The sequence below is a fragment of the Simochromis diagramma genome, unplaced genomic scaffold (genome assembly GCF_900408965.1).
Source record: "Simochromis diagramma unplaced genomic scaffold, fSimDia1.1 OVJJ01000526.1, whole genome shotgun sequence".
Taxonomy (NCBI): domain Eukaryota; kingdom Metazoa; phylum Chordata; class Actinopteri; order Cichliformes; family Cichlidae; genus Simochromis; species Simochromis diagramma.
The window spans coordinates 19,941-43,087 of NW_024387125.1; the positions used below are offsets into that span (position 1 = coordinate 19,941).

The 23,147-nt window shown below is 36.8% G+C and overlaps 1 long non-coding RNA gene across 1 annotated transcript; it reads right to left on the bottom strand.

Annotated features, from left to right (window-relative positions):
* Positions 1 to 21,655: 21,655 nt before the first annotated feature.
* Positions 21,656 to 22,840, bottom strand: LOC120743402. Its single transcript, XR_005698177.1, has 3 exons — positions 22,766 to 22,840; positions 22,480 to 22,628; positions 21,656 to 22,380 (listed from the first exon to the last, which is right to left on the bottom strand). It is a non-coding gene; the product is annotated as an uncharacterized LOC120743402 (long non-coding RNA).
* Between the last annotated feature and the right edge of the window lie 307 nt (positions 22,841 to 23,147).

Consider the following 23,147-nt stretch of genomic DNA (forward strand, 5'->3'; position numbering starts at 1 on the left):
TTCTGGATTGGCTAGCTTTTTGTTAGCATTCTGTCTGTGTACATGTTTTCAAACAGCTGAAGTTGTGGTAGCAATATTATAAAGATTGTTCCTGTCCTTGACGCAGTTTACATTTTACCATCATACATTGCTAGTAATGTCCATGTCTCCACTTCTCAACCATTTTCCTTCACCTGCACTTGAACTGATTGTAGCAGTGCAAGAAGAAAATAACATATTCATCCAATGTTTTTCTTTTAACATTTGATATGCAGATGTGGAGATTGCATGTATCCCTATGGTCGTGTAGGTGTGCTCCGTGTATCCCAAATTTGGGTTATGGAAAGAGAACAAGAATGTGGAGCTGCTTAAACATTCTATTTGTATTGAAGTGAAAGTTATCTGTATTCATGTCAATATAAAATATTTACCTAAGTATCTGGGGGCCTTACAAGGTTGCTGGCTTGCTTGGTTGAAAAGCTAACGTGTAGCCACGCAGGAGAAATAAAAAAAAACAAAGATCATGTGGATAACTATGACAATATGTGAACTGTCACAGTGTGACGATGTATGATATAGCAAGATACGTATTTATTTGTAAAAACAATTACAGTAACAGTTACAGTCACTGCAAGTCACCATAGGCTCTTTAATGGTTGGAACTTTACAACATACATTTATTGTTATTTGTAGTATGTAAAACTCAAGTAAGTAAAACATGTCCTCTTTCTTCAAATTTCAGAAAAACAAAGAACATGAGAAAGAAGCAAAAGAAATGGTGAGTCATCAGGTCTCATGTTGATCACGTTTTCAATAAAGTTTGGTCACACATACAGGCGATAAACAAAGAACTAAACTGTGAACTCAAAAATTGGATTTCCTATTAGAATGTTTTTAGTGATGTGATACACTGCAACTCATTTAAGTGTCGGGCTACAATATACACAATACAGTCAACAGAAATTGATGTGTTAAAAAATATTTTCTACAACAAGGAGGATACGAACACATGAGGAAAAAAATATTTAAAAGTATTTAAGCTCGACAGCAACTTTTTACAACAATGCTCCAGTTCATTGGATTTTCTGGGTATTCATTCTCTTGAAGTCCGACCACAGCATCTAAATTCGGTTAAGATCTGGACTTTCCCTGGGAAATAGAAACATCTTGATTTTCTTTTCAGCATTCTGTTGTAGCTTTGCTGGTGTGCTTTGGATCAGTGTCCTGTTGCATGACCCAATCAGATAGATGGCTTCTGGGATCCTTTAGAGGAATTCATGGTCAACTCTGGGGTGGCCAGGTCCTGTGGCTTCAAAATCAAGCCTAAAGAAACACCCCTCCACCATCGTGCTTGACAGTTGGTTTGAGGACTTTGATTTACCTTATTTTAAAACCTGACACAACCAGAAGATTTTTATTATGTTTTGATATGTACACATATTTACCATTTCTGCATATGTAGCCCTGAAATATGGTAGGTATATTGTCTGTAATAAGGGTCTCAGAGCTGATGAGGGTGATACATTTAGGTCCATTCCTTTTCACAATTTATGATAATAAATAAGATTGAAGATACAATAATTTATTTTATTGTTGACTCTGCTTAACTTGACATCACAATACTTTAATGTTGTCCAAGCTGTGGTTAATAAGACAATTAATGATTATAAAAACCTTGGCTTTTTTCAATACATGACAAACTTCAAACATTGTGTGTAGGTTGAATGTGTCTAATGTTTGTTTGGTTCTTATGGTTTGGCGCCCTCTTGTGATCTCAGTCAGTATTCTGTGAGCTTTGTCATATCTGACTACCTCAATACAAGTGCTCAGTTAGACGTGCAGTTTTTATTCTAGTAATTCTTTTGGTCCATGTATGGACCAAAATTAGAAAATTATGCATAAAATGTCAAAGTTAAAAATAACTTCCATGTTTATTAGATCAGGCATGGCCAGAGCTGCCACCACCCTCTCAATCATCGTCACAGCTTTCTTTACTAATATGTTAAAAAAAAAAAAACATTAACAACTGCTTCACACTCTTTCTTCCCGACATCACACATATTGTTCTAGGTGGTTAGTAAAATGAAACTTAATCACTTAAGTTTTTTTACTCGCTAACACTATCTGTGTTTCCACAATAAGGCAAATGTTGTTACAGAACTCGGAGCCAGCAGCAATTTGCAACAATTGCCAACTGCTGCCAAAAGATGGCAGCAACATAAAGGATGGATACAAACAGGGAGAAGCTTTATGACAGCTGTCTGAGAGAAATATTGATTTACTTTGGTAGATTATTTTTTATGTATATTTTTAGATTTGACAAGGCAAGCACTGCTTGCTTTGCTTGTCCGGATGGAAGACAACTAGTTTGCTGCTGATTGACGTGTGCAACTTTTCTCTTTAATTTTCAATGGAACTCCAATTAAAGACCAGTTAAACAAATTTAGCAAAAAGATATAAACAAAAAATCATGGATTCCCATAACCTGACAGCATGTACAAGACATGTAATGTCTCTGCTTGTCAGTGAATTCTGGTTGGAGTGATGAATCTGTGACATATCTGCTTTTCACAGAGACATTGTGTTTCTGTGTGCATTAGTGATGGGAAGTTCAGCTCTTTCCAGAGAGCCGGTTCTTGTGGCACGGCTCCCAAAGAAGAGCTGGCTCTTTTGGCTCCCTAATGGCTCTTAAATTGCCGTCAGATGCTGCTTCGTTTACACGTGTCAGTAATATTGATGTGTTTTTGCGATGCACTTGAACTCTCCTCCTCACCATCTCACTTACTGACTGAGGGGTAGTGACGTGACGAGCGATCCTGAAATATTCCAATACCAGCATTTCATGTTACAGGATCAATTCCCTTGTGAAAATATCAATATTTAATTTGATTAAATTTGGTTTTAATTGTAAATATGACATAAAGACAAAAGTAAACTCTGCAATTAGCGGGATAGTTGGCAATACCCTGTTAACAGGAACTACAATCGCCTTCCGCCTCTCATTCATGTGCGTGCTACGTACCAAAACCCGAGGCACAAAACATTAGACCACAAAACACACAATCTTGACTGGTTCACAGATCATAACTGCGTTTACTTTCAACATAGAAATTATTCTGTGTGCGATGTATGTGGGAAGCCAGTTAAATACTGTGGCAACACAACAAACCTCGTTAAAAAAAAGTGGGGAGCAGGCTCTCACTCAATGGGAGCTGTCTCTTCTCATTCACTACAAAACATCGGCTGATGTTTTTGCACATGACACATCAATAGTGTACATGCTGTCACGAGAACAAGGGAATCCATGCTTTATGTTCAGAGTCGTTTTAAGTGTGTTTGGTAGTTACAGAAATAGTTTTTCTACCTTGTAGCTGATTTACTCTTGAATGGAGTGGTAGTAAATGTGTTGATGTACCATAAACTTGTGAACAATGTTTATTCAAAATCAAAATACTTTTTCATAGTTAAATCAAACAATATAACTTTAAACAGTGCGTTTTTTAATGCGGTGTACGTCCAAAAGCATAATGGATTCATTTCAAATAGTAATCCATGTAAGTGAACCTCCACAAAATCAAATAGTTTTGGGGATTTCTGCTGTGATTAATGCACTGGTGTTTTCCTCTTTTGAAATCTCAACTATGAAAATACATGAAGAACTAAACCAAGGTTTTTTGTAGATTGTTAGTGAGTTTCCCCATTTTCATTTGTTAGAGTCACAAATGCTTTTGTTTTGAAAGCAACTGAACACAAACATTTGTAGTACTCATAGTAACTAGCACATTTGGCACACTAGGACAACTACATTTCTAGCACTTCACCTGTAACCATGCCTCCTTATACTTTTCTGCTTTAGTGTCTTGAAAAGCACAAAATAATTAACAAATTGCAAGTCTTTTGCACACTCTCAATATATCCCAAAAAAGGCACGGATCTCACATTTCTCAGCTTAATCTAAGTGCTTATTTCCCCCGTGCACTAAATAGATGGGACTATGATGTTCTTTGAGATTGTATTGATAGGAAAATGAAACTGTCACACAGGTCAAAAAAACAAAGCGGTTGCGACAGTTAATCATGTGAGTACATGATTAACCAAAGGTTGACAAGCTGAATGGGGTGGCTGTTATACCGGCAGGTATAGCTAAGTATTCAGTGTGCCAAAAAGGGTGTGTTAAATGATGATATCTGCTTATCTCAAACTTAGCAAACAGTTTGACAGGTTTTAGAGCAAAACTAATCAGTGATTTATTTTTCACTGTGATGATGCCCCCACATAATCTTTCATGAAAGACATAACAAATGTCAAAGTCTATTGTTATTTGACATTTTTACAAAGGTAAAAAAAAATAAAAATCTAAATATTTAGATAACGTTAGTCAATACAGTGCAGGGTTTTACTCATTTATCATTCAAGAACAAGTACACCCGGAGAGGTGTAAAAGAGATCGACAATACATCTGCTAATGAGTACCAACTTAGCCACCTGGCAGTTTCTGTGTAGAATTACTCCCCAAAGATTTGTGTCATCATACTAAGTCTCAGCTTCAAAAATGCTGAAAGCCTCTTTGAAATTGGAAGACTCAGCCACAGTAAAAAAAACAAAAAACAAATATACATTTAGCACTCATTTAATGGCTTTCTCAGAATGCAACTTTCTTAAGCTCCCTTCCTCAAACTCAAACAAAATATAATTCATCCACATACCAACCAATCCCGCTGCCCCACAATGTATTATACCTTGGATCCCTCAGTGCTGAACATAAATAAGTCTCACAGGACAAAGCAGTAGTGATGTAGCTCACCAGAAAACCTGTGAGAATAGCTTCAAACCCTTCCAAAAATATAGCTGCAGCAGGTGAAGGTGAAGATTTAAACTGTTGCAGGATGTTGCTTATGCTTACTTACACTTAGCTGTCAGTTTTTAGGTTTTTCTTTTTTTCTGTGGATCTCAGTGCAGCTTTCATTGCTCTAATAGAATTCCTTGATTTCCTAAAAGCTGATTTATTGCGACGGTGTCCCCTGGGCCCTGTCTTTAGTTAAGTCATTTTATCATAATTATACTCGAACTGGAGTCCCAAAAGCACACAGGCTAAGGCTAAGAACAGATTTACAGTTTTTATTAACAAAACTGAATGAGTCGAATGATCAAATGAGCCCCTATGCAGCCAAGGTAGAGGATTAATCAGTGAAGTGGTGATTGGTTGGGAGAATTCCTTTCAGATGTCAAACTGAACACGGAATCTGATGTAGAATTGTCTTTTTCCAAGGGATGAATCAAGAGGAGATCTAATATAAAATCTAAAAATGTTATGAATCAAGAGGAGACAGCGAGGAGGTAACAGCTGAAACACCAAGGGTTTCCTAAGACGGAGGACAAGAGAGGAACAGGTCCAGGAATATTTTAACTGGAGTGAAAGTCTTGATGTGCTGCTAGCTGTGAAAATGGTCTGCATAATCAGCTGTACAATCTGACAGTTTGTCAGTCTGACTGTAGAAACAGTCCTTAAATACACAGAGGGTAATGAGCTGATCAAAAGCAGGGTTGTTAGGAACATATCTGGAGCAGAAACAGGACCTCAAACGCATGTGAATCTTGTTTTCCTGTAAATGTGGTTTGTTTACAGGAAAGAGAAACAAGCAGTGAGTAAAGTTTTTCATGAAATGAAAGAATGCCACGCACAGCATGTGGTATACCCATTATCCCACTTTTTACACTGTCAGCGTCAGTCTGTTTTACTGCTTAAAGTATGGACACATTTTTTTTAGTAAACAGAAAATGTTTTCTAATTTCTGCATCTCGTGCAATATACTGTACATTCAACAACTTTTTATCTTTTATGCATCGTCCCCAGCTGTCATCCAAAGCAATTTACATATTATGCAAAAGGTGAGCAGAAATGTTTGTGCACATTTGAAATATTTAAAAGTTTGAGGGGGGTTTGTAGTATGTTTTATACACTTGTTTCCTCCTTTTTTCCTTTTTTCTACACTTTTTTTCACATGAAGATGTGTGTGCATCTTCTTGTTAAATAGGCTAAAATCTGTGAAACAAAAATGAAAGCCTGAGATAGCTAAGTGTTAATGCCTCTGCACACAGACCACACTGCAGCACACCCAACAGCACACACACACATGGATGCAAACACACAAAGAAATCTATTTACTTTTTACTCCTTACATTTACAAACCATGCTTATTGCACTTATGTTTTAGAGTTATTATTTTACATCACTATAACCGTTCAGACATCAAACCAGTTTGAGCCGAAACAGTAACATATCTCATGTACTAATCACCAGGGCATGTCACGTAAAAAGAGATAAAAGAAAAAAACTGTGCTGTAGTCAGTGGGCCGATGTTTTTTTTTTTTCTTTTTTCACCACAGCACTGGAACAACTGCACGTGTCCATATGTTGCAGTTGCAGTACTTTAGCATCTAGCTAGCTTTCATTTTATAAGTGAGTTTTTAATAGTACAGCATATAAAGTGTGAAGTGGTATTCAGCAACAAGCCACCCCATATGGAAAAGAAATAGTAAAAACTTATATGTGATTACTCATGAAAGTGGCCACTTTCATGAGTAAATCATATAAGGCTTACATGATTTACTCATGAAAGTGGCCACTTTCTCATTACTTTCATACATTGTTTTAGTTCAATTCAATTCAATTTTATTTATATAGCGCCAAATCACAACAAAAGTCGCCTCAAGGCGCTTCATAGATACAGAGAAAAAAACCCAACAATCATATGACCCCCTATGAGCAAGCACTTTGGCAACAGTGGGAAGGAAAAACTCCCTTTTAACAGGAAGAAACATCCGGCAGAACCAGGCTCAGGGAGGGGCGGCCATCTGCTGCGACCGGTTGGGGTGAGAGAAGGAAGACAGGATAAAAGACATGCTGTGGAAGAGAGACAGAGGTTAATAACAGATATGATTCAATGCAGAGAGGTCTGTTAATACATAGTGAGTGAGAAAGGTGACTGGAAAGGAAAAACTCAATGCATCATGGGAATCCCCCGGCAGCCTATGTCTATTGCAGCATAACTAAGGGAGGATTCAGGGTCACCTGGTCCAGCCCTAACTATATGCTTTAGCAAAAAGGAAAGTTTGAAGCCTAATCTTAAAAGTAGAGATAGTGTCTGTCTCCCGAATCCAAACTGGAAGCTGGTTCCACAGAAGAGGGACCTGAAAACTGAAGGCTCTCCCTCCCATTCTACTTTTAAATACTCTAGGAACAACAAGTAGGCCTGCAGAGCAAGAGCGAAGTGCTCTAATAGGGTGATATGGTACTACAAGGTCATTGAGATAAGATGGGGCCTGATTATTTAAGACCTTGTATGTGAGGAGCAGGATTTTGAATTCAATTCTGGATTTAACAGGAAGCCAATGAAGGGAAGCCAAAACAGGAGAAATATGCTCTCTCTTTCTAGTCCCTGTCAGGACTCTTGCTGCAGCATTTTGGATTAGCTGAAGGCTTTTCAGTGAGTTTTTTGGACATCCTGATAATAATGAATTACAGTAGTCCAGCCTGGAAGTAATAAATGCATGAACTAGTTTTTCAGCGTCACTCTGAGACAGGATATTTCTAATTTTAGAGATGTTGCGCAAATGGAAGAACGCAGTCTTACATATTTGTTTAATATGTGCATTGAAGGACATGTCCTGGTCAAAAATGACTCCAAGGTTCCTCACAGCGTTACTGGAGGCCAAGGTAATGCCATCCAGAGTAAGAATCTGGTTAGATACCATATTTCTAGGCTTTTCACGGCCAAGTACAATAACCTCAGTTTTATCTGAATTAAGAAGCAGAAAGTTAGCGGCCATCCAGGTCTTTATGTCTTTAAGACATTCCTGCAGTTTAACTAATTGGTGTGTGTTATCTGGCTTCATGGACAGATAGAGCTGGGTGTCATCAGCATAGCAGTGAAAATGTATTCTATGTCTTCTAATGATACTGCCTAAGGGAAGCATGTATAATGTAAACAGAATTGGTCCTAGCACTGAACCCTGAGGAACTCCATAATTAACCTCAGTGTGTGAAGAGGACTCTCCATTTACATGAACAAACTGGAGTCTATTAGATAGATATGATACAAACCACTGCAGTGCAGTACCTGTAATACCTACAGCATTTTCTAATCGCTCTAATAGGATATTATGGTCGACAGTATCAAACGCTGCACTAAGGTCTAGCAGGACAAGCACAGAGATGAGTCCACTGTCAGAGGCCATAAGAAGATCATTTGTAACCTTCACTAAAGCTTTAGTAAGTATCCAAAACATACAAGTTTCATTATATAATTTTTCAAGGGATCTTATATGTGTTTTCACTCTTCTATGCTTTTCATATAAGTTTCACACAAGACAGATACAAACTTTATAAGAATTATATATATCTTTTCCATATGGGACATTTCCTGTGTCCGTGTTTTCACGACACATGTATAGCTGTCCACGGTTGCCGCAACCTGGTACTTGTAACATCTTCTGGCATTACCCCAGAGGGCACATTTTATGCAGAAAGTTAATGTCTTCTTAGAGAAAATCAAGATTGACGTAGCCAGGGTAAACAAAGAATTTGATCAAGAAATTTCACACACTGAAAAGAAACTGAGAAGAAGGCCTTTATTAGGCTTTCATTGAATTCCTCTGGGAATAATTTCTCTGTGATTTCTCTCATTCAATACTTGAGTACGGTGTCTCAATAATTTTGAATAGGACTGCCCTTTTACCTGCTTGACATAAAATAGTTTTTTACTATGACTATGACTTACACTGTCAGATGTGTTAATATACTGACAGCATCCAGTGACATAATTTGAGAAATATAAACACTATTTATTGCAAAAAATACAAAATAAAGACACTATACTTCTTTGCTGCTCTGCCTGTCATCTTAAACAATAGACCTCTTTACAGGCAGACATGTTGACTTTGCATATTTGCAAAAGCGCAGGTGCATTAACAATGCACCTTTTACATCCTGGTAAACCATGAAGCTAATAGGGGTTAGGTTGTTTGTTAGGTTTGCTCCCGTTCACCAGAAAGGAGACATGTCTATGCAAAAACACCTCTCCTCTCATGCAGGTGCACTTGGCCTCAACCCGTCCTTGCTGCTCTGTTCTGTTTAGCTGTCCTGCAGCACTGAGCAGACTCTCAGTGTAGGCTAGAGTCAGTGAGAAAACAGAGTAATGTGTAGAAGTACGTAGCAAAAGAAGAAGAAAGAAGGAAGGAAATCCCTCAGTTACTTTAGCAGACGGATCAGCTATAGACTATATTCACATGTTGAAATAACATATTTAGCCCACTGAATAAACAAAAAGACAAAAGAAGTTGACCCAAAGTGCTTTGAAGACATGGATTAGATCCATCCATCCATTTTCTATTGCTTACGGGGTTTCAGGTTGTGGAGGCAAGAGTCTAATCAGAGAACAAAACGTAATCTAAGTCAACAAAAATAACTAGTTTAACAATTTACTGGGTTCTGAAAAGTGGGTTTCTTAAACCAAATAAATAAATAAACAGCTCATTGCTTAATGTTCCCAAAAGTGTAGAGCTAAACATTTTCTTACACTCATCTCAAAATTAGTCAATAATAGAGCCCTCTAGGTTATCAGTGGTGAGGGATATTTATTTTTGTTCCTTTTGTTATATATGTTGTCTCAGCCCAGTGTAGTCAATACATTGCATATTTTATCATCTTACTAGTTTCACCCAATAAAAATTAGTTATGTCACTTTTTGTGACTAGTTCCTCTGTGTCATATTTGATGTAAGCTGGTGGTCTCTGGACTCTAGTTCAGGCAACTGCATAGAGAATGTCTTTACTGGAGGGGGGGGGATAAATGAAATAGTCACCACCACAGGGCTTAAATACACAGGCAGGACAACAAGAGCATATGGAGCAGGTGAGAACACAGCTGGGACAAATCAGAAATAACAAGACAAAGGAAGCAAAGTAGAATACGCAGACAAAGGACAAGAACTGTCAAAGTAAAACTGGGGGAACGAGGGAACATGAAGCACAGAGACAAAAGTAACAAGAGGTGGGACACAGGGAATACATAACGACAGAAAACCAAGATTGAGCATACAATACACGGATAACAGAATTAAACATTGACCAAGAACACAGGGGAGGCACAGAAGCAGAACAGAAACCTAGAAACCAGGAATTTTAAATATATTACTGTGGGACTCATTTAATGGGTAGACACAGATGAATGTATTGTAATCCGGTCTGTAAGTGATGGTGTGATGAATCCTGCTTCCTGGACCAAACTACTCCGCATTTAATAAGGTGTTAGTGTTTTTTTTACATGTTTTAATGCTTTGTATCTTGTTCTGTTTAATCTCAACAAGCCCATAAAAACAGTCAGTGATCACTGTCGGCTTCTCTCGGTGTTTATTACCGCTAATCATTTTAAAGCTCAGTGTTTAAACCCTTACGATGTAACTGCAGCCCAGCCCATGCAGCAGTATTAATGACTAACCTTGTATTGTGGAAGGATTATCTCGGTGGATTTGTTGTATAAGTTTTCCCTCATCTGTTGTCAGATCCTCTGTTTATCATGGGTCATTTACATGTATCTTGTGTTCAAAATGTTCCATGTTTCTGGTTATGTTTTGTTTTCCAAGTTTTGTTCAGATTATTGCTCTCTTAGTGTCCGTCTGCCTTTGTTTCTCATTATTGCATTCGTCAAGATCCCTCCTCGTCTGGTTTGTCTGCATTTGGGTCCTCACTTTCAACACATCAGCCACCGGGCCATGACATTGTCCCGCATGAAAACACTGAGTCGCAAACCCAGTACCGTGACAGTTGCATAGTTTTCACTGCATGTTGATTTTTTCTTTCTGTCAGGTAGTCAGTTATGCATTTCATGTGACAATAATTTATGTACACATAATCGTGTAGTGTGTGAGTGAGGCAGATATCTGTGAAACAAAAATGAATACGCTCAGGTAAGTCTTACTGCTTCTACACAACAGGAAAAACATTCTGACACACACACAAAGCAGAACGAGGACACTATGATGTCGTATCTCTTCATCTCTTCATTCACAAGCTTCTTTTCACTTCACAGGTAAGTTTAGAAATTAAAACTCTTCATATGAAAGCTGATTCTAAGGCGTTGAACATATGTATTTAAAAATGTTAATAATGTGTTGCATTTTAGTTAATTTTTACATTTTTAAAATTTTTAGCATAATAATAAAACTAGAATTTAAAAATCTTCAGTCTGGAACCTTACTATTTAACTTTTGTGCTTTCATCTTCAAGACAGATTTACTCAGTCACAAACAGTGATGGCAGCAGCTCTAGCCTCAAGCAGTGGAGTGACTGTTTCCAGCACCACCAAAGGCCTTGTTGCTCCGCCACAGCCACCACCAAACAACTTAGTTGTTTTTACACATTGGCCAGCATCTGGCCAATCCACCACCTTTCACTGTTTATACCGTTACCAAAACAAACAAACAAAGAAAGAACATAAACAATGTTTACTTTGGAATTTCAGGAAAAATTCAAAGAAAACTATCAGAAATCACACGAGCAGCTAGAAAAACTGAAGGTCGGTACATGTTTCTCACATACCTGTCAAACATTGTCTAAGAATTCTGGTGCATTAGGAGCTGTAATAAGTGACTCGAGTACATGTATGACAAAATATAATGTGGCAAGAGTAAACTGAGTTTGTGGAATGTTATGAAATTAATTATAAATGTTCTCCTATCAGATTGAGTTCAAACAACATGTGACTGACTCCAAACAAAAAGTGACAGAGCTCAAACAACAAACGGACTTCATTACAGAGATGCTGAAGGAAACTGAGGCTTACATTGAGAGGGAGGAAGAGCAGTTGGGAGGGAAAATAGAAGAAAGTGAAAAAGATCTACAAAAACAGAATGAATTTATTGAATTCCTTGAGGAACAGCAAGCTGAATTGTAACTTCCGTCTCAGTGATTTCCTTTTTCTCTAATGTTGCATCTGTTTAGTTCCCTTATCATATAGTACTTGTTTAAGTTTGGTTTAACTTTTTTGAAGTGTCCCCCTTCTTTACAATTTTACATAAACTAGGATTTTACTGTTAGCTATCATTGTCCAGAGGATTTTATGTGTTAAAGATAATGTTTAAGGAATACATTTACAGAATTTCGATTTTTTTTTTCAACCATTACTTAATTTCTGCAGTGGAAAAAATGTTTGTATGACCTGACACATAATAAAAACATTAACCTGCTACTGCTACTGTTTGTTGTCAGAATATCTATCTCAAAATATACAACTTTTTTTTGCCATGTCCCCAGCAGTCAGCCACAAAAGTGGATTAACTAAAATTTACCTGACTCATTTACAAATGATGTAAAGATAAACAAAATTGTTCAGTTTTAAAATATATTTAAAGATTGCATTTATAATTTAGTGCACTCTGCAGTGCTTCACTTTTTTTCTCCTCATGTTGTCATTAAAGTATTTGCATCTGTCTCACAGCGACACTGTGCATGTTCCTGTAAAGACAAACAGGCAAATGAAGTTATTTGTAAAACAAATATGAAAGCCTGAGCTTCAAAGTTAAGCTAAGATGAAAGTTTTACTGCATCTACACACATACAAACACAGTGCCACACCTGCAAACAACCCACCCAAAAACACACACAAAAGATCTGAGCACTATTTTACCACAGACACTGGAAGACACTGTTCCCAGTTTAAGGAAATGCACTGCACTGGTTTGAATCATATCTATCTGACAAATTTCAGTTTGTAAATGTAAGTTGGGAGTCTGCTTCATATACAAAAGTTAGTCATTGAGTTTCAAAGAATTCTGTGCTGGGATCCATTCTGTTCACATTAAACTTGTTTCCCTTAGGCAGTACTGTAAGAAAACACTGCATACATTTTCATCGCTATACAGAAGATAACCAGCTATATATATATCAAGGTAAGCATATGACACAAATCATTTAGTTTCAATATTGGCAGGATCAGGGAAATATCTGTGAAACAAAAGTGAAAGCTGAGTTACAACAATAAGCTCAGGTAAGTGTGACTGTTTCTGCACACCAGGAAACAAACACACAGCAGCGTTAAGCTGAGCAAAAGGGGAGGTGGAAAAATAAGTATGTGTGTAAAAGGACATTGTGATGTGACATTTTAGATTCAGTTCTATTTTAATTATTTCCTTTGTGATGCAATGTAACGCATTGATTTTATACTCTTTTTTCTTTTTTCTTTTTTTTTTGAAATAACTCCGCTGGAATTTAAAGATGTTCAGCTGGAGTTTGTACATTTCCCATTCAACTCTTCATGCTTTACAATGTACATTTTCTTCTTAGAGACAGAACAGCGATGGCAGCAGTGACTGTTTCCAGCACCACCAAAGGCCTGTTCCTCATGTTCACCCTGCTGTGTCTGGTTTGTCTTTCAAGTGCCCTGATAGACAAGGACCAACTGGTACATTCAACATAGATGAGAACCAACTGGTAAAGTGATTTTTTTTTTCTTAACCTTCAGAAATTTTGAGAGTCACTACAAATGCAGTTGCTGTTTTAATCTTTTCCTTTTGTGTTTACAGTTAGGCAAAAAGAGTGCTGTGCAGTGGATTGTAGCTACAGGTTTGCAAAGTGTGTGTTACAAAATGGTAAACTAAGTTCAAAGCAGTGTTTGTGCTTTTAGTTTTGCAAACTCAGTGAATGTGTTAAGGGATTTTTAAGTTTTATTGTCATGAAATGCAACTGAGTGATATACTGATAAGTGTTTGATATTTCTGCTTATGCAAATGTCTTTCTATCATGAACTCTCTGAACAATCACATCACAACACCACAATGAGTTGTGAAAACAAGCTGTTGTTGTTAGATTAAGTTCCAGCAACTACATGTTCTCTCCCCACGAGTGAAGAGCGTGTAGCTAAGTTCCTGTTTTATCTTTCCTTTGCCATGTGACATCACTATACTGAAGTGTATAAATAAAGATGCAAGACAAGTGTACGGTTGTGATTCTCTCTGAGCTCTCACCCGTGCACGTTAACTGTTGAACTGTCTGAGTGTCATTTCTTCACCTGAGTGTTTGATAACTGTTCACCCCTAACAGAATGGTTTTGCTATAAGTATTAATAGTTTTAGAAATTGTGCTATAAGAATCACAGTTAGGGTTTAAGCATTCAGAAAAAACTAACAAAACCAAATGAGTTACTGCATTCCCTGTTAGCCTGAGGGAATATCCAAAGTGAAAGAATGAATAGCAAACTGATAATTGGTCAGGGAATCTGTTTCATATTTTGAGCTGAACATGTGAGTGAAGCAGTGGGGTAATTTTTCATAAGGTGCCATGTATCTACATGTTGCTGATGACTTATTTCCATGAAGTGTCTTAGTAAGCCCTGACAAGGGAACCAGATGAACATATCAGGGTTTCACCAAATAATTAACTTTGCAACACATCACTCACACACACACACACACACACACACACACACATACATGCAGTTTTATTTAATATACAGAATAAGAAATTTTAAAACTCCCTGCATCAACTGCAGTATAAAAGGCATTTTTTTCTCTTTTGGCAATGTCCTAAATATTATTCATGACCTACAATGTTTTTCTTCTGCATAACTTTATGCAGTTTTTTGCCCCTCATAATGTCACGGTGACACTCACTGATAAATAAAATACTTTCACTTCACAGAAAACTATGAAAATAAAGCATGCACGCAAACCCACAAAAAAAGAGAGTAGTGTAATCAAGCAGGGATGCCAGAAACCTGCACCTGTCAGTAACTGGTTGATTGAGTTGGAATGTCACGCACTCAGAAGACCTAAAAAATACTGTGACCACTGTGATTCACACACACATTCTCAACGGACAGTAGAATTGGGAAGAAAGAGACAGGTCTGAAGTAAAAGAGGAGGGAAACAAAAGACGAAGGCAGTCAACACTGAGTGTTGCCACGGCCATAAAAGCTCTTCCTTACAAAACCTTGTTTATCATTGCCTGGGTTTTTCACCCAGCATTTTGGCCAGTATCTGGCCAATCCACCACCTTTCACTGTTCATACCGTTACCAAAACAAACAAACAAAGAAAAAACATAAACAATGTTTACTTTGGAATTTCTGGAAAAATTCAAAGAAAACTATCAGAAATCACACGAGCAGCTAGAAAAACTGAAGGTCGGTACATGTTTCTCACATACCTGTCAAACATTGTCTAAGAATACTGGTGCATTAGGAGCTGTAATAAGTGACTCGAGTACATGTATGACAAAATATAATGTGGCAAGAGTAAACTGAGTTTGTGGAATGTTATGAAATTAATTATAAATGTTCTCCCATCAGACTGAGTTCAAACAACAAGTGACTGAGATCAAACAACAAACGGACTACAATACAGAGATGTTGAAGAAAATTGAGGCTTACATTGATAGGGTGAAAGAGCAGTTGGGAGGGGAAATAGAAGAAAACGTAAAGAAACTACAAAAACAGAATGAATTTATTGAATTCCTTGAGGAACAGCAAGCTGAATTGTAACTTCTGTCTCAGTGATTTCCTTTTTCTCTAATGTTGCATCTGTTTAGTTCCCTTATCATATACTACTTGTTTAAGTTTGGTTTAACGTTTTTGAAGTGTCCCCCTTCTTTACAATTTTACATAAACTAGGATTTTACTGTTAGCTATCATTGTCCAGAGGATTTTATGTGTTAAAGATAATGTTTTAGGAATACATTAACAGAATTTCGATTTTTTTTTCAACCATTACTTAATTTCTGCGGTGGAAAAAATGTTTGTATGACCTGACACATAATAAAAACATTAACCTACTACTGCTAGTGTTTGTTGTCAGAATATCTATCTCAAAATATACAACTTTTTTTGCCATGTCCCCAGCAGTCAGCCACAAAAGTGGATTAACTAAAATTTACCTGACCCATTTACAAATGATGTAAAGATAAACAAAATTGTTCAGTTTTAAAATATATTTAAAGATTGCATTTATAATTTAGTGCACTCTGCAGTGCTTCACTTTTTTTCTCCTCATGTTGTCATTAAGGCATTTGCATCTGTCTCACAGCGACACTGTGCATGTTCCTGTAAAGACAAACAGGCAAATGAAGTTATTTGTAAAACAAATATGAAAGCCTGACCTTCAAAGTTAAGCTAAGATGAAAGTTTTACTGCATCTACACACATACAAACACAGTGCAACACACCTGCAAACAACCCACCCAAAAACACACACAAAAGATCTGAGCACTATTTTACCACAGACACTGGAAGACACTGTTCCCAGTTTAAGGAAATGCACTGCACTGGTTTGAATCATATCTATCTGACAAATTTCAGTTTGTAAATGTAAGTTGGGAGTCTGCTTCATATACAAAAGTTAGTCATTGAGTTTCAAAGAATTCTGTGCTGGGATCCATTCTGTTCACATTAAACTTGTTTCCCTTAGGCAGTACTGTAAGAAAACACTGCACACATTTTAATCGCTATACAGAAGATAACCAGCTATATATATATCAAGGTAAGCATATGACACAAATCATTTAGTTTCAATATTGGCAGGATCAGGGAAATATCTGTGAAACAAAAGTGAAAGCTGAGTTACAACAATAAGCTCAGGTAAGTGTGACTGTTTCTGCACACCAGGAAACAAACACACAGCAGCGTTAAGCTGAGCAAAAGGGGAGGTGGAAAAATAAGTATGTGTGTAAAAGGACATTGTGATGTGACATTTTAGATTCAGTTCTATTTTAATTATTTCCTTTGTGATGCAATGTAACGCATTGATTTTATACTCTTTTTCCTTTTTTTCTTTTTTTTTTTAAATAACTCCGCTGGAATTTAAAGATGTTCAGCTGGAGTTTGTACATTTCCCATTCAACTCTTCATGCTTTACAATGTACATTTTCTTCTTAGAGACAGAAGTGACTGTTTCCAGCACCACCAAAGGCCTGTTCCTCATGTTCACCCTGGTGTGTCTGGTTTGTCTTTCAAGTGTCCTGATAGACAAGGACCAACTGGTACATTCAACATAGATGAGAACCAACTGGTAAAGTGATTTTTTTTCTTAACCTTCAGAAATTTTGAGAGTCACTACAAATGCAGTTGCTGTTTTAATCTTTTCCTTATGTCTCTCATTAATATCAACACTCTGACTTCTTAGACTGTAAGCTTTAGTTTATGCACAACCAAAGTTGTAGAAGCCATCACTCCAAATGTCTTATGATAACAAGAAAAAAAAAACATTTCACTACACGGCCTCATATATTTCTTCTGCGACTTCTTCTGAATTCTTTTTCTGCTGGTTTGAAACCAATAAACCATAAAAAGGAGGATTTAGTCATTTTATTTTCATCATGCAGATTCAATCCCGTGTCAGTAAGATTGTACAGTACAGCATAATATGTGAGAAATGCTGGTCTAATCATGGCCCAATTATGGTCAAATGAAATAGAGACTAACAATGTCTTCTATGTGAGAATGTCTCGTGCTGACAGACCTGCAAACTGTTCAGACTACTTGTAGCTCTCCTCGTATGTCAGGTAATACATTTATATTTATGTCACACCTCTGTCTGCTTTCCCATTTGTATAATCCTTACTTACATTCTGATTAGATAATTTCAGTTTGTAAATTATCAGATTACATAATTGGAATACCATTCATCCATCCTCTTCCTCTTATCCAGTTCAGGGTTGCACCAGGGTTTGAGCCCTAACAACAGCTAGAATAAAAGGCTTCTTTCCAACCTGAGCTGTTTCAGATGCTTTTTAAAATTCTGAGCTCTGACCTCAGTGTAAGGTTGCTGTGTCCTCACTGTGGCTGCTTCTTGAAAGCACTTCTGCTTCTTGTGTCTATGTGTTATGTGTGAAAGGGTTAAGAAGGACATTCATAAAGAGGTAATCTATGGAAACACACTGGTTCACCCTCTGGTAGAGAAATCAGTCTCTGAAACATTTCCATAAACGAACGTATGGGGAATGAATGAAATGAGCTTTTTAGGTGAAACCAGTCCCACAGTGATGAATGAAACTTCTCTGGATTCTTCTGTGGAAGAAACTGCCAGATACCATCCTGGAAAACGTTTAACAAATACAAGACCACTATGTAAATGACAGTTATGTTAAAAGCACATATTAAGTATTGTTGCTCACCTTTGTTTCTAATAATGTCACCTTTTTTAAAAAATCGTATCCTGTCAGCTCTCATGGGTGAAATTTGTCTTCGAGGGTCTGGGAGCAGAAAAAACTTTTAAGGATCTTTGATTTCTAATTCAGTTCTTCTTTAAACTATTAAGGATGAAGCAACAATGCTCCTCTGAAATCTGTGTTAAACAACAACAAACTTAAATTACATATTTATTATAGATGCATTGAAGCTAATCAGGATATTTACTGTGAATCTGCGAATAATCATTTTACTCGTAACTTAATTAACTAGCGAATGAATTAGTCATGAAGAAGCTAATATTTGCAGTTAATAAAATGACAGGTAATGTTTTGTTGCAGGGAGAGAGTGCGAACAGTTGTCTGTGTACATGTGTTAGCCCTGCAACAGACTGGTGACCAGACTCTTGTCGATTGTAATGGAGTCAACTGGATCTGCTCTCCCTGCCCAGTGCATGAACCCACCGCAGGGAAAGCAAATTCTGCTGGGGAAACCAGTGAGAGTAGATTCTGGAGTCTTTCCATGCTCTTCTTAGTGATCCTTAATCTGAATGAGTCATAACAACCTTCAGAACAAACTAGCAGTAGTAAAAGGCCACTACAGGCCGATATCATTAGCTGATTTCCACTAATAACACCCATTACCCACTGTTGGGCTGGACAGAGGTAAAATAGCAGGAAAGTGAGTAAATAAATAGATAAAAATAAAATGAAGAAATATTTGATTATCTAAATACTTTGGACAAATAAACAAATATCTAAAAATGGATTAATGATTCCATCATTTATGCTTGACCTGAAGGACTTATGATCAAAACATAGGAAGCAAAAAACCCTGTCATCATCTTTGTTGTCAGTGAATAGGGGATTATGATACAGTTTCTACATATATCATCTCTGATTTTTTCGTTTTTACTTTAGGGTTTGACAAAGGAAGCACAAGAAACATTCTTTGCATACCACATTTATTTAGAATGCATAGAAACGTATAATGTCTAAATAAAAGAATCACTGGCCAAGATCAGTAAAACAAAATAACTCCCCAGTTTACTACAACTTTGTGCCAAATTAATATAAAGAAGTCACATATGTATAACTTGAATGTAATGTATTTTTTATGATTTAGAAACAACAAAAATGGTTTTCATAAAAACTAAATATGCGCAAACTAGAACAGACATAGAGACAGAAATGTAAGCAGTTCAATTTGTTGTTTCTTCTACAGTTTTATGAAGCTCCCCATCACACCCAGGTTCTTTCCTGTTCTCTATTCTTGTAGCAAAGTCATCTTCTTGTCCATGTAAGTTCGGAAGTTCTTCATAAAGTGCAAACCAATCTTAATTACTTCCTTCACTGGTGGATAATGAGCTAACATATTCAGTTCTGACTGATGAATGTATTTCTCAAACAATTCATCCAATACTCTTGCTGCCATTTTGTACTCGTCTCCTCCCTGAATGAGAAAAATAAACATTTTAGCACAAATGATATAACATTTCATTCCATTTGTTGTCCATTTGCAGTGTATCAGATCCCTGAAGGTATGCTGATGTTACTGTAGGCTTTGAGTTATTAGTTTTATGAATTAAAGACTTTCTCAGTTAACATGTGAGTAACTTTGAGACTGACAAACCCACCTTCAGCCTTTCCTCTTGTTTTACAGCGCTGCTTAGGGTTTCCTGGAATAGTTCCTGAATATTTTCCAGAAAAAAACAGAGCACGGTGAGTGTGACAGCTGCTGAAGAACACAATGAAAACCACAGCAAAAGAAGAGCATTCTTACAGGAAGAGATTATTTATGTCAAACTAATGAACAAAGGTTATTAAATATTAATTTACCAGTTGGTCCTTTTGGGTCAGTGAACTTGAAAAATCAAATAGGTTTGTGATTGTTTCCTTTCTATATTTGTCTTCTGCCTAACAGAAAAAAATAAGAACATTTAAATTTACCATATTATTCTACACTGTATGTAATGCATTTGCTATACTTGCAAGACTTGCCATATATCACTGTAGATAGTGTAAAGTAAAATGGATTTATTAAGGTATTTTTTAACCCTTCTTTTCTGCCTACACACAGCAGATTTTAAAACTTGGAGACTGACTGACCCACCTTCCATCTCTCTGCTTCTTTTATGACTATCTTCATCTGCTCAAGCATCATCTGTGTGACCCATTGCAAATAAAGAAAAAAATTCAGCAGCTAATTGTGATGACTTAGACTGTACATATACACATAAGTGTGTAATTGTTGAATCATAGAAGGGAATTCAGCAAAAGTCAATTCATCACCTGGCCTTGGGTATAGAGGGAACTTGCGACTGAAACAAGGCACAGCAGAGAGAAGATGAGTAATAAGCCTTTGTTGGCTAAAGCTGGTCCCCTGGTTCTGGAAAAGGCTGCTGCTGCCATCGCTCTTAGAACTGGAACAAACTCCCTGCTTAAGAAAGTTGAGATATCATAGACATTTAGAGTTAATAGGTAACTGAATATATATATATATATATATATATATATATATATATATATATTTTTTTTTTTTTTTTTTTTTTTTTAACTTTTTATATTTAAATATATATATATTCATAAACTTATTCTGTAAATATAAATCAATATAAATCATATTATTGTGCATGATTACTCCTCTTACCTGCTGTGCGAATGTAAGAAGAGCTGCTGTACCATACAGGTGGAGAATGAAACTAAAATGAGATGACATGCCACAGATGCTTTATATACAGTGTCTCTTAACTCATTTGCATCTCGTGAATGTGAGCAGCCCTTTCACTTTTGTTTTCAACAAAGTAGTGTTTGTCTAGTCCTGTTTATAGGAATAGAAGCCCATCAGTTATTGTTGTGAAATAACATATTATAATTAAAAAAAATTCTTTTTCTTTTTTTTTTTCTTCTTTCTTCTCTGTTCTCTTCTCTCTTTCTCTGCCTCAATCTTTCCATCCCCTACCTTCTCTGCCTTGATCTCTGGCTCAGATCAGTTCAGCATGATGCCTGCTGCACGCCGCTGGTGATACTGTAAATGTGGAGGAGGAGAGCTCTTGTCTCTGCATATTCTGAACAATTTTTTCTACTTCATGCTCTAGTGAGCTTTTAGGTTGACATCACAACATGGGCGGTTGCCCATTGCGGCATCGTGGTGGAGGCGGCATCATGGCATCGGCAAAAAAAAGTTGCTGCCACCCATGCTGCCCTGACATCATGCCAGCTCATTTTGGGGATTTCATGGGCAGTGATCGGTTTTCTATTGCCCATTTGCAGGGAGTAAAGGCGCCCTCCATTTGCGAGGTGCACCTGCTGCTTGCCACAAAGGGGGAGGGGGGGGATTCTCTGGCTCGCTGGAGCGGCATCTCCAGCTTGCAAAATAAGACTGATGAACAAATATGATGATGATATCTGGTCCAGACAGGTTAATATTGTGGTTTGATGCACACTGAAGACCTTTATCAAATTACATCACCACTTGAAACAAAAACATCTTTGTATGCAGGAATTTATTGGTTCATGGATGGTACATTACCAATACAGACACTTGTATAACTAATACACATAAGAACAATTTCCCAGTCATAGCATAATATGTAATATATATATTTATATATATATATCATAAAATTAAAAAAAAAGTACACAAGCAAAAAGAGCAATTAGTATGATATTATTTATTCAAACTAGAAAAAGTATTTAGGGCTAGCCCCCATTACCATGCTGAAGATCCATAACAACTAACAAAAGATATGAAGTGAGTTCTATAAACTTGAATGATCAACACAACAATTTTCAATGGTGCAAGAGTAGAGGTGCTGACAGCACCTCTGTGTTTAAAAAACAACGTAAGTGGACAAAACATAATGTTGCAGAGTTTCAGCAAAGAAAACAAATCACAGTTCACGAGAGGTAAAAGCAAAACAAATACATGTCCCATCTAGCTCTTTAATCAAAATAGTAACAACAATGAAAAACAATGATACCAAAGTCTAAAGCATAGCTAAAAGTTCTGCTTCCATTGAGTTTTAGGTTGTCCTTCATTTCTTTCAAATTCTTTTTCTTTTCTTTCTAACAGCATCTTGGATTTCTCAATGAAGTTAATCAAGTTATTTGTGAAATCCATCAGTGGTGGAAAATCCTCTGAAAATGATGATGTCTTTATTAGTTCCTGGATGGACTGAAGAAACTGTAGTTTTTCATCAGCTTCTCCTAAGACGGCCTTGATTTTCTGAAATTTGAAAAAACAGGATGCATCAGTCTTACTACATATTAACAACTGTAAGTGAAGGAAAAAAGGTATAGTAACTTATAGTGACTTTAATTTTACATTCAAATATTCCTCAGTTGTCTGTGAATTTGCCTCATAAACCAGGGACAGCAGCAAGAAGATGATTACAACTTTGGTGTTTCTGACACCAGTCAGTCCTCTGCTTTTGGAGACGCCTGCTGCTGCCATCACCGTTGAAATAAAAACTTCTGGAGAGAAAATGACAGAAAATAAATGAAATGATGAATGAAGAATTAAATCTATGTTTCCTGTTTTATGTTATTAATATATTGTATAAAACGTATTAACTATAAACCATCTTATGATGCAGTTTTGCTGATCTTACCTGCCTGCTGAAAGGAGAAAGAGCGGCTGCACTGTACAGGTGTAGACTGAAAACACAAGGGACTCAAACACTACAAATACTTTAAGTGAGCTGTGCTTTCTCTTTCATTTCACAGATGTAATATGATCCACTTTATGGAAATTATGGCCCATCAGACTGTTAAACAGTTGAAGAATATTCCATATATTAACAGCAGCCACGACAGAAGCATGTGGCAGAAAAGGGATGAGTTTAGGCATGTTACTCACTGTTATTTCAAGAAAAAATACTGTTTGTGTACATAAACAGAAAAATCTAGATGGTTTTCCTGGGATTATTTTACAAACTGCCCTGAGACTGGGTTTGTTTAACACATGGACTGCTTATAAAGACAAAGAAATGT